At 45.6% G+C, this 13,540-nt stretch overlaps 1 long non-coding RNA gene across 1 annotated transcript; it reads right to left on the bottom strand.

Annotated features, from left to right (window-relative positions):
* Positions 1 to 8,730: 8,730 nt before the first annotated feature.
* LOC146183182 (uncharacterized) lies at positions 8,731 to 10,428 on the bottom strand. Its single transcript, XR_014708745.1, has 2 exons — positions 10,031 to 10,428; positions 8,731 to 9,469 (listed from the first exon to the last, which is right to left on the bottom strand). It is a non-coding gene; the product is annotated as an uncharacterized LOC146183182 (long non-coding RNA).
* Between the last annotated feature and the right edge of the window lie 3,112 nt (positions 10,429 to 13,540).

The raw sequence follows: 13,540 nt of genomic DNA, 5'->3' as shown, positions 1-13,540 counted from the left end.
TTGTGAACACATTTCTACTCTCTAATAAATTATCTTTCAGGCAAAAGAAATAATTGCATTGATCAACACCACAAATTAGGAGATGATATATTCTCCCTAATGCTTTCCTTCATTTCAGTGACTGTCAGCCTTACCCTTTCTCCACAATGAAATCATGCCATACTAGGCATCTCTCTTGGCCTGTATATACCTACCTAAAGGTTTAGAAAAATTCAGAAATTGTTGTCATCATAATCACAGATGAACACCACACTTAATGCATACTAATGCTCTGAAGTTTCACTTTCTAAGAACAATTTCCGAGTGGCAAGCTCTACCTCTACAAATGGTATTGATTACCATTGGCAACAAACTTTATAGCATATTTTAGAAAATGCATTTGTCGTATACTGCAATTTTATTTCATGTTTTTAATTAATGTTTGCCTTCTCATTGCATTTTGCTTTTATTTTCTACCTCCCTGCTTGGATCTAAAGAAAGGTCTCTATTATTTTGTACGAAAATAGTGTTCTGGTTACGTCACATGAAGCATTGACACAGTCGATAGTACAAGGTTAAAAGCACGTGTCACCTTTCGCAGGGATCGATGTCAGGATCACAAAATTTGAAGATGGTACCAGCTGGGCAGCTCTTATAGTCACCCAAATAATGAAGAGGACGCAAGGGCTGACTTCTGCCAAGGAGATTATATTCATCGACAGCACAGCCTCATGCGATGAGTCCCAAAGCAGCGTAACGCTGGTACTTGCAGCGACCGTGGTTGGAGCGCTGCCGCTAGCGGTCCTGCTGCACAGCTCTCAAAGCACCGAGAGCTACAAAGCTGCTTTTGGCCTGCTCAAGCAGAGCTACCCGACGTGCTTCGGTGGTGCTCATGTAAGCATTAATGTGCATAGTGTTCATAACGGACCAAGTCATAATTACAGTTAGGTGCACAATTGTGAATTGATCTTGCCTCTCTCCTGCTCTGTTGGAAAGGGGGAGAACAAAATGAAACGTTCTGCAAATTTAATCTGACCTGTTGCATACACAAATCAACTTATAAATTTTCACCACCACAGTTTTTAAATAATAATTCCCAAAGACTATGTAATAAAAATACAGCATTAGCTTCCAATTCATTTTATAAGGTAATAGGCAAAGGCTATAAAAATTCTACATATCGTGATCATCAGCCAGACTATACCCACTGTAGGGCGAGGACCTCTCCCATATTCCTCCAACTAACCCAGTTCTGTGCTAGCTGCATCCACTTGACACCTGCAAACTTCTTAACCTCATCTGCCCACCTAACTTTCTGCCTTTGGAATCCAGTTTGTTACCGTCAGCTACCATTGGTTGTAGCTAATATCGCTAATACAGTTTTCGCCTTCTTTCTTGATATGAAAAGTGCCAACCGCGTGTTTATTTTTGCTTCTGCCAAGAATCGTCGTCTCATGAAATCGCGGTGCACACTCGCAAGCAAGAATATGGGACACGAGATGAACACCTTTGTCATCTTTCTTAACATTTAGCGCATGCTCCCTCAGTCGCTTATTAATACAGCGGCCAGTCTGCCCGATGTACGTCTTCCCGCAGGAAAGTGGGATGGAATGGTGCAAAGAACATGAGTAGTTCGGTGCCTGATTTGGCAGCCAAGACGCCCATCACTGCACGTGCGGGAGCAGAGCTTAGGGATAGAATGCCTCTTTGCTATCTTCTTCATATGGTGTGACACATTATGAAAATAAGGGACCATCACCGGCCTGAACGTTTCACGTTTGGCCTCCAGGAGGTCTGAGGCCAAACGTGAAACATTCAGGCCGGTGGTGGTTCCTTCCGCAGAATCCGCAGCTTTTTTCTGTGTTATGAGCACAGCCCAGTCTCCAATATGGCAGTGCCCGTTGGCCAATTTTGAAAAGGTTAATAACAGGCTACACAAATACCTTCAATAGGTCTCTCTTGCCACTGGCCATTGATGAATGGAATTCGATTCCGAAATCTATAGTCCAGGAATGTCTGAACTTGAAATTTAGACTGTTAATATCTGTCCAAATTGCTAAATTAAAATGAGCAGCATTTTGACTTAAATTTTTCTTAACTACCTTACTGTAGCCTCAAAAGTGAGTTTTGCTTTGTTCGCTCTCTCAAATTTTACTAACATATACGACCTGTCATTTGTCTGCGTAGCCTCAAAAGTGAGTTTTGCTTTGTTCGCTCTCTCAAATTTTACTAACATATACGACCTGTCATTTGTCTGCGTACTACTTTGTGCATATTGTGCTTCTATAAACCGCCTTAATGTGTAAGCATATGCTGACATGAATGCACTGGTGCCCTTGACCATTTGGTTTTTGCATTGTTCTATTGTTATGCACTGTATTGCAATGTTGTTACCATGCCTTTTTGTTTGTTTTCCATTGTATAAAAAATCTACGACAATGAACATTCTCTACTAGTCCTTGCTTCCCCAAAAATAATGCCCGCTCAAGGTCTTTAAGGATCAATCAATGATGACGGTAACAGTCTGGAAGGTAGAAGAACGAAACAACCAGATGTTAACCGAGTAAAAAGCTAGTCTAACTGATCTGTGTGTGTGCCTGTGTATGTGTCAATAAATGTGAAATACCAATAAAATCTTGTAAATAATTGATTAGAAAGAAAAAAAACAACCACAGGTCACTGGTGGGATACAAACCTGTGAACCTCGAATATAGTGTCTGGTACTCTTATCAACTAAGCTACAATAGTGGTTATTCAGTGTTCAAGTTTGCTCAATATTTGTGTGGCGTGTAACCTACACTTGACGGTGCTCACCAGAACCACCCTTGTCGGTGGTCCTCAGCTGTCATGTGGAATGTCAACTTAAAGGAAGAGTGGGAGCTGGGCGCTACCTGCGACATCAAGGCTTTCAGAAACAAGGCCCATATGGCAAACATTAGGCTAATCAGCAAACAAATGCAGGGAGAACAAGGTGCTCATTACATTATAATATATATATATCTCGTGAGGCAGACAGTCGCACCAGCGAATTCACCTTTCTATTTCAGATAAGCCGAAGCAGCAGCTACTGACTAGCCCCAGCTCATCACCACTTCGTCTTTTTCCCACGACTTGATAATGATTACACTTAGATGAAGATGAAGTTCACTCACACTGCTTACAACCTTCCCCCTCCAAAACGAAAGCGACCATCCTGGTCGTAAATTATAGCTTAAGGTCGGCAGTTAGTGTTTAAAACGCGACATGTGCACTACTTCGGTGTCAGTGCCGCGACACCGGTGATCGCGAACAGGCGATGCAGGTGTGATGAGATAGTTGGAAAAGTTTGTTCTAGAACCGTGTACGAGCCAATAAAACGGCTCAGAAACCTTTCACACAGGCCGGGGATGCGAGTAGATGTCCAGAGTAGCACTTCGTCTCCAGGGCTGAAAGACACTGAGCGATGGGTTGTATCATATGTGCTTTCCCTGGAAGCTTGAGTGGCTTCAGTTTGAAGGCGGGCACAATCACGGCAGTGGGTGATACGAGACACAAACTGTTCATGGGAAGGTGCGGCAGAAGGAGTGGAAACTGAGAAGAAAGATGCTTTGAGTGAGAAGGTACGGTGGTGGCCATAAACAAGAAAAAATGGAGAGTAGGTGGTGGTTTGTTGAACGGCAGTGTTGTAGGCGAAGGTGACAAAGGGGAGTAAAGAGTCCCAGTTGTTGTGCTGAGGGTGAATATAGGTGGATAGAATATCAGAAAGGGTGCGATGAAAGTGTTCCGTGAGACCATTGGTCTGAGGGTGGTAAGGAGATGTAGTTTTGTGCACTGTGCCTGAAGCATGAAGCACTGCGGCAAGGACGGTGGAGAGGAACGACTTACCACGATTGCTAAGGAGGAGGCGAGGGCCGCCGTGGAGAAGTATGGTGTGGATGAAGAAGTTGACGATTTCGGAAGCGGAGGTGGAAGGAAGTGGTGCGACTTCAGCGTATCGGGTGAGGTGGTCAACGGCAGTAACGACTCGGCAGTTGCCAGCTGGAGTCAAGGGCAGGGGGCCATATAAGTCTATTCCGACGACTTGAGAGGCGTGAAAGGACATAGGAGAGGTTGTAAGAGACTGGCAGGAGGCGACGTAGACCGCTTGCAGCGTTGACAAGGGATGCAAGACACTACATATTTCAATAGTGAGGTTGAAAGGCCAGGCCAGAGGAAACGACTTTTGATGCGGTCGTAGGTTTTGTGGTATCTAAGGTGACCTGCGGTAAGGTCGTTGTGAAATCCTTGTAGAATTTGAGGACGCAGGGAAGAAGGAATTACGGGAACCCAGGTGTGGCCCAGTGGGCTGTAGTTGTGCCAAAATAATGTGCCATTCTGTAACTTGAAATGTTTGAGCCGAAAACAAAGACGGGCATTTGGAGGTCTCATAACACCGGTGAGACCATCAATCAGCTTTCGACAGTAAGGGTCAGCACTCTGGTGGTGAGCCAGATTACAGTCTATGTCTGGCATGGGAGCAATAGAGGCGGCGCTCAAATAAAGAGTGGATAACTGTAGAGTTTAAATCGCGTGACTCCGTTGGGACAGGAGAGGAATGTGAGGACATGTGTTGCGATGGCGAAGCAATAGGGCAACGAGAGAGAGCGTCGGCGTCCTTGTGCTTCTTGCCCGATTTGTAAGTGACAGTGAAGTCGTACTCTTGAAGGCAGAGGATCCACCGCCCGAGACGACCGGACAAATTTTTCAAAGAGGATAATCAGCATAGGGCGTGGTGGTCAGTGATGGCCGTGAAGTGACGGCCATACAGGTAAGGATGAAACTTCTGAACAGCCCAGATGAACATTCTTGCTCGGTAATAGTGCAGTTTTGTTCCGCAGTAGTCAGAGTTCGGTGTGCATAGGCAACAACATTTTCTGTAGAGATGTCTTGGCGTTGCAGAAGGACAGCGCCAATGCCATGGCTAGTGGCGTCGGTGTGTAAAATAGCCGGAGCTTTGTCATCAAAATCGCAGAGGATAGGACCCGAAGTCGGAGCACGCTTCAGAATTTCAAATGCTTCTTCGCAGCAAGAGACCAGACGAAAGGCATATCGGTGTGAAGAAGCGCATGTAAAGGTGAGGCAATAGAGGCTGAATCGCGGATGAATTTGTGGAAGTATGATGCCAAGCCGAGGAAACTGCGGAGATCTTTGACCCTAGTCGGGTGGGGAAAGTGCAGCGCAGCAGCGATTTTGTTCAGGGTCAGGCTTATTTCCTTCGCTGCCTACGAGATGGCCAAGAACTAATAGATTTTCAATGCAAAATGGCATTCCTTCGTGTTTAGCTGTAGGCCGGCACTGGAAAGAGCTGTCAAAACTTTATCGAGACGACTAAAATGATCAGAAAATGATGTCGCCTAAGTAACAGAGACATGTTTTCCATTTGAGGCCGCGGAGAACTGTGTCAATCATGCGCCCGAACGTAGCAGGAGTGTTGCAGAGTCCAAATGGCATTACATTGAATTCGTATAAACCGTTGGGTGTTGCAAAAGCGGTCTTCCTTTTATCATCTTCATGCATGGAGATCTGCCATTAGCCTGATCTTAAGTCAAGGCTGAAAAAAAATTGGGCACCTTGTAAAAAGTCGAGGGCGTTGTCAATTCGTGGGAGGGGATACACATCCTTGTGAGTGATTCTATTCAGAGCACGGAAATCTACACAAAACTGAACCGGCTTTTTTTTTTGCACTAGCACAACAACAACAGGCGGTGACCAAGAACTGGACAATGGGCATATGATGTTGCGTGCAAGCATGTCACGAACATTTTCCTGAATAACCTTGCGCTCAGTTGAAGGCATACGATATGGCTGGCGCCTAACTATGCCTGATCCGTCAGTGTGGATGCGATGCGTTGCTGCAGCGGGTTGACCCAATGCGCCGAAATTGACATCGAACGGGTCTGCGTGCTTGTTCAATATAGCGAGCAATGCGTCTGTCTGGTCTGCTGTCAGGTCGGTGCTGATTGTGTGGCGAAGTGCTGCACTGAGCGAGGCAGGGGATGAATCAGAGCGATCAGAGGTGGAAATGGGAAGAAGAGCGACAGGCTGGGCGGAAGCAACTGATGCAACAGTAGAGCCGCGGCACAGAAGAATGGGCTCCGATGTGGTGTTGAAGGCAGCAAGAAGAGAACCGCTACAAAATCGAAGAAGGGACACGATGATGATAACACCTCTTGACAGGAGATGAGGGCTGGGTGTACTCAGGACGTCACCATCGGTGACGGCGTCAGAAGTCACAGAAAGAATATCTTCGTTGTCCGGATAGAGGACGTTATCGGCAACCATAACTAAGCGGGAGGAAGGTCGTTCTCTATCGGCAACAACGCTGCCTGCAGTGACCTCAAGAGTGGGAGCGAAACACTTAATGTCTGCTGAGGCGTTTTGGAGGAAATCCCAGCCGAAGATGAGTTGATGGACACAGGAGGATACGACAGCAAACTCAATGAAGTGCAAGATACCGTCAATGATGACTCGGGCTGTGCACGCTTCACAAGGGTTAATATTCTCTCCATTTGCAGCACGTAAAGCAGGACTGTTGTAAGGAGTGCACACTTTTCGGAGTTTTAAACACAAGTCAAGCTGCATAACGGAAAAAGCGGCACCAGTATCAATTAAAGCTTCCAGTACATTTCCTTCAACGAATAGAGTCGACATGTTCGATTGGAGCAGTGGAGGAATTGGAGCGACGGCAGACAGTGCAGTTTTACCTCCGGAAACTGCACAGGCTAGTTTTCCGTGCGGCAGGCAGGAGCTGAAGATGGGGGTGAAGGGGAGACAAAGTCCGCTGAAAGGGTGATGGGGAGCGGCGAAGCGATGGCCGTGCTGTCATAGACAGGTCAGGGGAAGTCGACGGAGGTCATTGTTGGTGTAATATTGGTGAGGCGTAAGCTGGTACGCGTCGTCACGTCAAACGTACCTGTAGCTCGCACGCTCATCTCGCAGTCATCGGCGACAGACGCGTGTAACATGGCCGCGGATGCCGCAGTAGAAACAAACTGGACGAGGTGGGAGAGGCCGCCAATTACCACACACCGGTTGACGCGAGGACAGGGCGGCGAGGCTGGGTGACACAGGCCAGTGATGGGCAGGAAGACGAGGAGGTGCCGCAGTAACTTCAGCATACGTAGGGACTTAGGAAGGGGCTGGTGGTTCTGTAGCCATGGGACGAGTGAATGAAGCAAGGTCCTCCTTGATAATGCCATGCAACTCAGGAGATTGAACAGGTGGACGTGAGAAAGCAGGCACCGACGAAATATCATTGTGGAGCTCTTCCCGTATAATAGAGCGGATCATGGTGCGCAGATCGGCTTCGGGAGCTTGGCTCGGATCACAGGTGTTGTTGAGGCGGCGCGACTGTAGGTAGTCAAGTCGCTGGCAAGTGGCACGAATGTCTGCTACATATATATCTATATACACGTATTACACTAAGAGTGCCAACAGCCACTGACACCAAAATAAGCATGGGAACTTTTTGTATTGATCATTGTGAAATAAATATGTGATCATGGCAATAGTTGATTCATACGTAGAACCTCTGTCATTACTGTCATGATTAATAATACCTGTCATGAGTGTATTTTCAAAAGTGTTACCATAATCCATCTATTTCTGTTGTCTGCTTCACCAGCCGTGTTGGTCTGTATATCACAACCATATTTATGAAGTGAGCATACAACATAAAATATTGTCTTGTTTACACTCGCTCTTCATTTAGACATGACTGAAAAAACACTTTCAGCTTGCACATTCATACGAGACCAAATATATTTAGAAAACAAATGCGATAACTAAAAACACATTATTCTGCTGACTATATTCCACTGCTCTGAGTTTGAGTTGTTTAAACATCTGTGCTTGTTTATTTTCTCTCCGTAGATAAATACTCTACAACCATTTTTTATTCTTAGTTTAGTGATACTGCACAGCTTGTGTCCATCACTCCTGAAGTGTATAACTAAAATGAATAAACAAACTAAAGAAGCTGGCTGAGCACCCAAAGAGGTAAAGCAGAACAATGAATCTGAATTGAATTTGAGGAAACGAAAAGGAAGAACCGTTTATAACATGTAGCGCAGCATTGTTGCAGGTAATGGCAATAGATCTGGATCAAAAGAGGAAAATATGAAGTCAGGGGGAAAAATAAAGTGAAAAGCATTAGGCCGGTATTACCAGGTAATGAATATCAGTTTACCAGTACATCACTTCGGAGGAAACTACATTATAGTTGCATCACGAGTGCTTGCATATGGGACAAACTGTGAGGATACCAATACAGATGGGAATTAAATTGGGGTCAGCATAGTAGAAGTGAAGGACATGGTGTACAGCCAAGGAAGACGAGGCAGTAAGGGTGGGTCTGGGTACAAACGAGAGTTACTGATGCCGTTGCTGAACCTGAAAATAAGACGAGTGGCAAGGCATGTTTTATTAAGGGAATAAGCAATAGTGAACTCTAAGGAAAGAAAAATGCCAAAAGGCAGCAGAAATTCAGGTAGGTGAATGTGGTTTGGAAGTTCGTCGGCCCAAGGCAGGCACATCTGATGCAGGACACAGTTAGGCGATTGAAGTTCCAAGATAAAGGTGCATGTCATGCAGTTTAGTTAGGTTACTACAAATTATAAACCTTTGCATATGCATGTTTTGTATGCTTCCTGCACTTATTGTTTTATTGTATTACATGGGTCATGTTCTACCCTCCTTATTTATCATTTATTATGCAAAAAAAGATTTCTGCTATTTACTTATGTGGAAAAATATCTTTATTGCGATTTGAACAATTTACTTGAAAAGCCCATTAAATAACTGCCAGCCTGTTATGAGACCGAACTGTAAATTGTTTAATCCACTTTTAGTTTGTTTTTTTTTTCGTCTGTGGACATGTTGAGGCCACTGTGTTTGCACCACATTTTGTATTTTGAGCAGGTTTATAATGTCTGCATAAGTGCGGTCCACAAACTTTCACTTCTTTCACCTGTATAGGCCCATAATTGTCATCCCCTGCATTTGTTCTTGGTTTGTGCAAATGCAGTATATAAATGTGTACTTTCTGTTTTTCAAAACGGATTCATATGCTGCAACATACTGCCTGTATTAAATTTCTGTTTCACCCCTTAAAATAATACCTGCTATTTAATTAAATAATGTTGTATATACCAAAATAAATATTCACTTTGCCATCCTGTGTAGCAGATAAAGAGGTACCATCTTGAATTGTTGCCCACTTAACTTGATGCAAAGAAGGCTGGAAATAAGCTGTAAAAATGAGCGCTTCCACTTATGTTCAGGAAACAAGAAGTTTCAGTCAGAACACTCTACACATGGCTGGCACTGAAGGATAATAGTTGTGCTGACTCCTCAAAAATAAACGCCTTTTGAATAGAGTCCAAACTTCGTTCCACTTGACCACATGAAAATTTCATGTCATTCGGGTGTTTCTTCGTCCTGCAAGAATGGCTAGAAGAATACTGTGCAGGGACTGGGCAGTAAAGTTGGTAAGGAAATTGAAACCAGGTGTTCTTTCTAAAAGCAGAACAGGTGGAATTAAGCCACCGACGTTGAGGCTGAAGCCGACAGTTAGACGGAAGCTCCTCTGATTGGGAACAGATGTACATAACATACTGACACGTGAAAATGGAACGCAGACTAAACAATAACAAAAAAAAAAAAAAAACATTTCGGTACCCGTGTGGTCTTAATTGGGATGACATCGAAAGGAAGGAACAGTTCGTGCATGACTCGTTTTAAACAATACAGGTACGCGGCATAGCCGCGCTCTGCTGCATTTTTAATAATTATAAAGGCACGCTTACATTCAAATAATTGAAAGTACATGTATGCAGACAGAATTGCGTTTCGTAAGCACTGTCAGTGCTGTTTTGAAGCTTCAAAATACATGCATACAATGCACGCTAAAAGGGAATGTATACGTACCTAAGTACACACTTAAAACAATTACCTCGGTAATCTCTCAGAGAAATAATGCTCACCACACACACACACACAAAAAAAATAATAATAATAAATTGAAAAAGCATACGCCTCGAATCGCTGGACCGCGGGGTCTCTCAAAGCATCGCGCCGCCTCGGGGGGTGCATTCATCAGCCGATGGCAACAAGCACAGGTGCTGGAAAAGCTTTCCGGTATAAAAAAAAAAAAAAAGCGCTTAAATAGGTGCGCAGAAGCGCACTAAACGACACACGCCACAGGTTAAAAGCACGTAAATAGCTGGTCAAGTCCGCCAGCTGGACACTCATCCGTCGATGGCAACACAAGTTCGGTTGGAATAACGAATTTAAGCTTAATTAGGTGCGCAAAAGCGCACGAAACAACACACGCCACCAGTTAAAAACACGGAAATCGAAACCTCGGAAGTCAGCCAGCTGGAGCAGCGTGCTACCGCGGCCAACATGACGCCCATTGAAAAACCATACTCTGAATAGCTGGGCCGCTCGGCCTGGCTCGGCTCTCTCAAGCTTGCGCCGCCTCGCGGTGGCCGACATGAACGCCCATCGAAAAAGCATACGCCTTGAATCGCTGGGCCGCTGGGCCCCGCTGGGCCGCTGGGCTCTGCTCTCTCAAGCTTCTTGCGTCGCCTTTGGGGGTGTAGATGGTAGTCGGAACAGCCGACTTTCTTCGTCTCTTCTGTCGTTTTCTCTCTTGCAGAGCCACCGTCCCGAGCAAACCCAAATACGCCCCCCGGCACGCAGGCCGGGGAGCGGGTCAGGAGGGCCCCGCAGGCTGAGGTCAGGTCAAGCACTCTTCACGTTGCTCTTCACGGCCTCAGTCGCCAGGCCCTAACAGGTGGCGCCACTAGGACGGCCGTCATTGCTGGCCTTCGGAACGCATCGGCGCGCAGTGCTAACTGCTGCTGTGTATCTTGTGTAAGAATACCAGCTGACTTTTAAACAGCGCTGCTTTGATGCAGGTGTCATCTGTATTGTCGAAGTATTCTGCGAGGAAGTAGAGCTAATGATCTGTTGTTTATTGGCGGAAGAACAGAAGACGCTTTCTACATAAGGTGCACATCATGGCCTAGGCAACCGTTTTTCTGGGAGATGTATAACGAGTTCATGTTCCTTTCTGGTACAACAAAGCGCCTGTGAATTGAAGAGGATGGCTATGCCTCACACCCCAGCTCGTTTTAGCACCGGCAATAGTCATGGCAATGCGAGAACGACCTTGACGTTGCTGTTAATGTCTATGCATGCAATTATACGAATTGATTGCGCAGAGAAGGAAAGTTAGTGTGGGTAGTGTGGGCATGTAAGTGAATCTGTTTACTTTAATTAGATTGGATTGGATCGAATCTCGGCCTCGGCGGCGGCATTTCGCTGGAGCCAAAAGCCCAGGCGCCCGTGTTTTGTGCGATATCAGTGCACATTAAAGCAATTAAAGAGCCCCAAGGGGATGGGAATTTCCGCAGTCCTCCACTCATAGCCTGAGTCGCTTTGGGACGTGTATGCAGGGGCGTAGCCAGGGGGAGGGCCTTCAGCCCCCCATGAAATTTTAAAACAACCACCAGAGCCGGAAATCAATCTTGACTTTGTCTTCAGTATGTCTTTTTCACGCTCAAAAGGGGATTTTGGCGGTAATAAAAAAGGCTGTGGCTAAAGGTACGTCGGACGGACCCGATCAATGGTCTTAAAGGTACGTCGGACCCGGTGCGTTTTTCTTCGGGATACGACGGACGGATCCGGGAAATATTTTTCAGAGGTACGGCGGACGGACCCGATCGGTAGGGTTCTTCCGACGGACCCAACGCATTTTTCTCCGATAAGGGCCTTGGGATCCGTCGGGAAAGCCGGACGGATCCGAGACATAAGCCTGCGTGTCGACTCTGAGCGAGGCTTTAGTTTCCCAGCGCCCCCTGCGAACTGTGAGGCACAACAAACACGTGACGTTGCTTGTGACGTCACAGTGACGTACTTTTGGCGGGGAATTTGATTGTCTTTTTACTTGTGAACGAAAAACAAGGCCAACAACAACGGAGACAGAACGATGCTCGGATAAGGCAGAAAAATGGACACCGTAACTGTTCAGTCAGCTTTACTTGACATGGATTTCTATTGTCGTTTTACGTTAACTGAAATGTTACGGCATCTTTAACCACCTTATCATAGCATCGTTCTGCCTAGTCTTTCGTCGCGCGTCATGTAAACGCATTCTGGGGCTTATTTGTTCGGGCACGTTTGTGAACAAGGGCCTTCAAGTGAATTCGGCAAGCACATGGATAGAACCACATGGCTTGAGGCATTTCACTAAGGGCATAAATGAGTGAAGCTGTGCTGCATATAAAGCCAGGCTTTATTAATTCACGATTACTTACATAGACGCTTCACGACAATGAAAAATAAGTGTAGGAGAGCGACCACCGCTCATTCGTCACGGTCTTCATGAAATCCTCGTGATAACAAAATGACCTGAGCGTAGGTCTCCAAACGAGACGCGTTGAGATTATAAAACGGTAAAAGATCTTGCTAACAAAGTACATATCAGCGTCAAAGAACAACAAAAACAAAAGAACGGAATAACTAACGCTAGCGCTAGAACGCCAACCTGTAAGAGCTTAGGTAAGCAATTCAAATTGGGATTGCTAGTATTTAGAAGTTATTGCGTCTGAGAAGTGAAAATATCTACGATATAGCTTCGCTCCAATAAATCTCGCCCTGTTCATGATTCCCATATTTTACTCGCGCTTCATTTGCCACTGAAAGGAGTCAATGTGAGGTTACAAATTTACAACTTAAGCATTTAACATGTTCATGAGAAAGATCCCATTGACAATAGGAACATCACTGTAATAACAGCTAAAGCACGTTCAGCGAACGTTGGTGCGGTAATACGACGCAGTAAGCAAAACACGCAGCAAAGGGAGCGGAACGGAAGGCTTTGAGCAATGCGACACGCGTCTTGGGGGCAATAAAATCTCACCTTCACCGCTCAATTAAAACATGCAGCGATACGCCGCTCATGCAGACGTGTATCCGTAAAACAAGCCACCACTTTTGCGACGTGCCTGGGAGGCCGAACCGAGCCGCCGAGCTGTGACGCAGCATTGTCCCATCGTCCGGAAATGCGCACATGCAGCGGCAATCAATTTCTCATCGAGCACACACAGTCTTCGCCTTGCTGTAAAGCTCTAGCACAACCAGCAGAATGAAATACTGACTGTTTGGTACAGATAACCCACTCTGTACGCAGCACGCAACGATGAACGTTGAAGTGGGGCCGATGACGCACCCATCCACGGATGAAAAAAGCTTTGGTCTGAGCCATTTCTGAGCAGTGTTGCCAAATGTCGGTGAGCAAAAGTAGCTAGATGGCAGCGTGAAAGTCGCTAAAAGTAGCTAAAAAATTTAGCAAGGAGCTAAAAGTAGCTAGATGTTTTCCCAAGAATTTTTATTTTATATTTTGCATATATAACGCATTTATGGGCAGCTCTATTATTGTAAAAAGTAAACACAGCTATCAAGACACGGTTTCCTGCAGGCGACTACGCATGACAAGTGCTAACTAACGAATAACGAATGATCATAGAGTTAATAC

Source organism: Amblyomma maculatum, chromosome 7 (genome assembly GCF_055883805.1).
Source record: "Amblyomma maculatum isolate TAMU_Amacu chromosome 7, ASM5588380v1, whole genome shotgun sequence".
Taxonomy (NCBI): domain Eukaryota; kingdom Metazoa; phylum Arthropoda; class Arachnida; order Ixodida; family Ixodidae; genus Amblyomma; species Amblyomma maculatum.
Note: the sequence above shows the minus strand (reverse complement) of the source record. Positions and strands in the feature narration are given on the sequence as shown.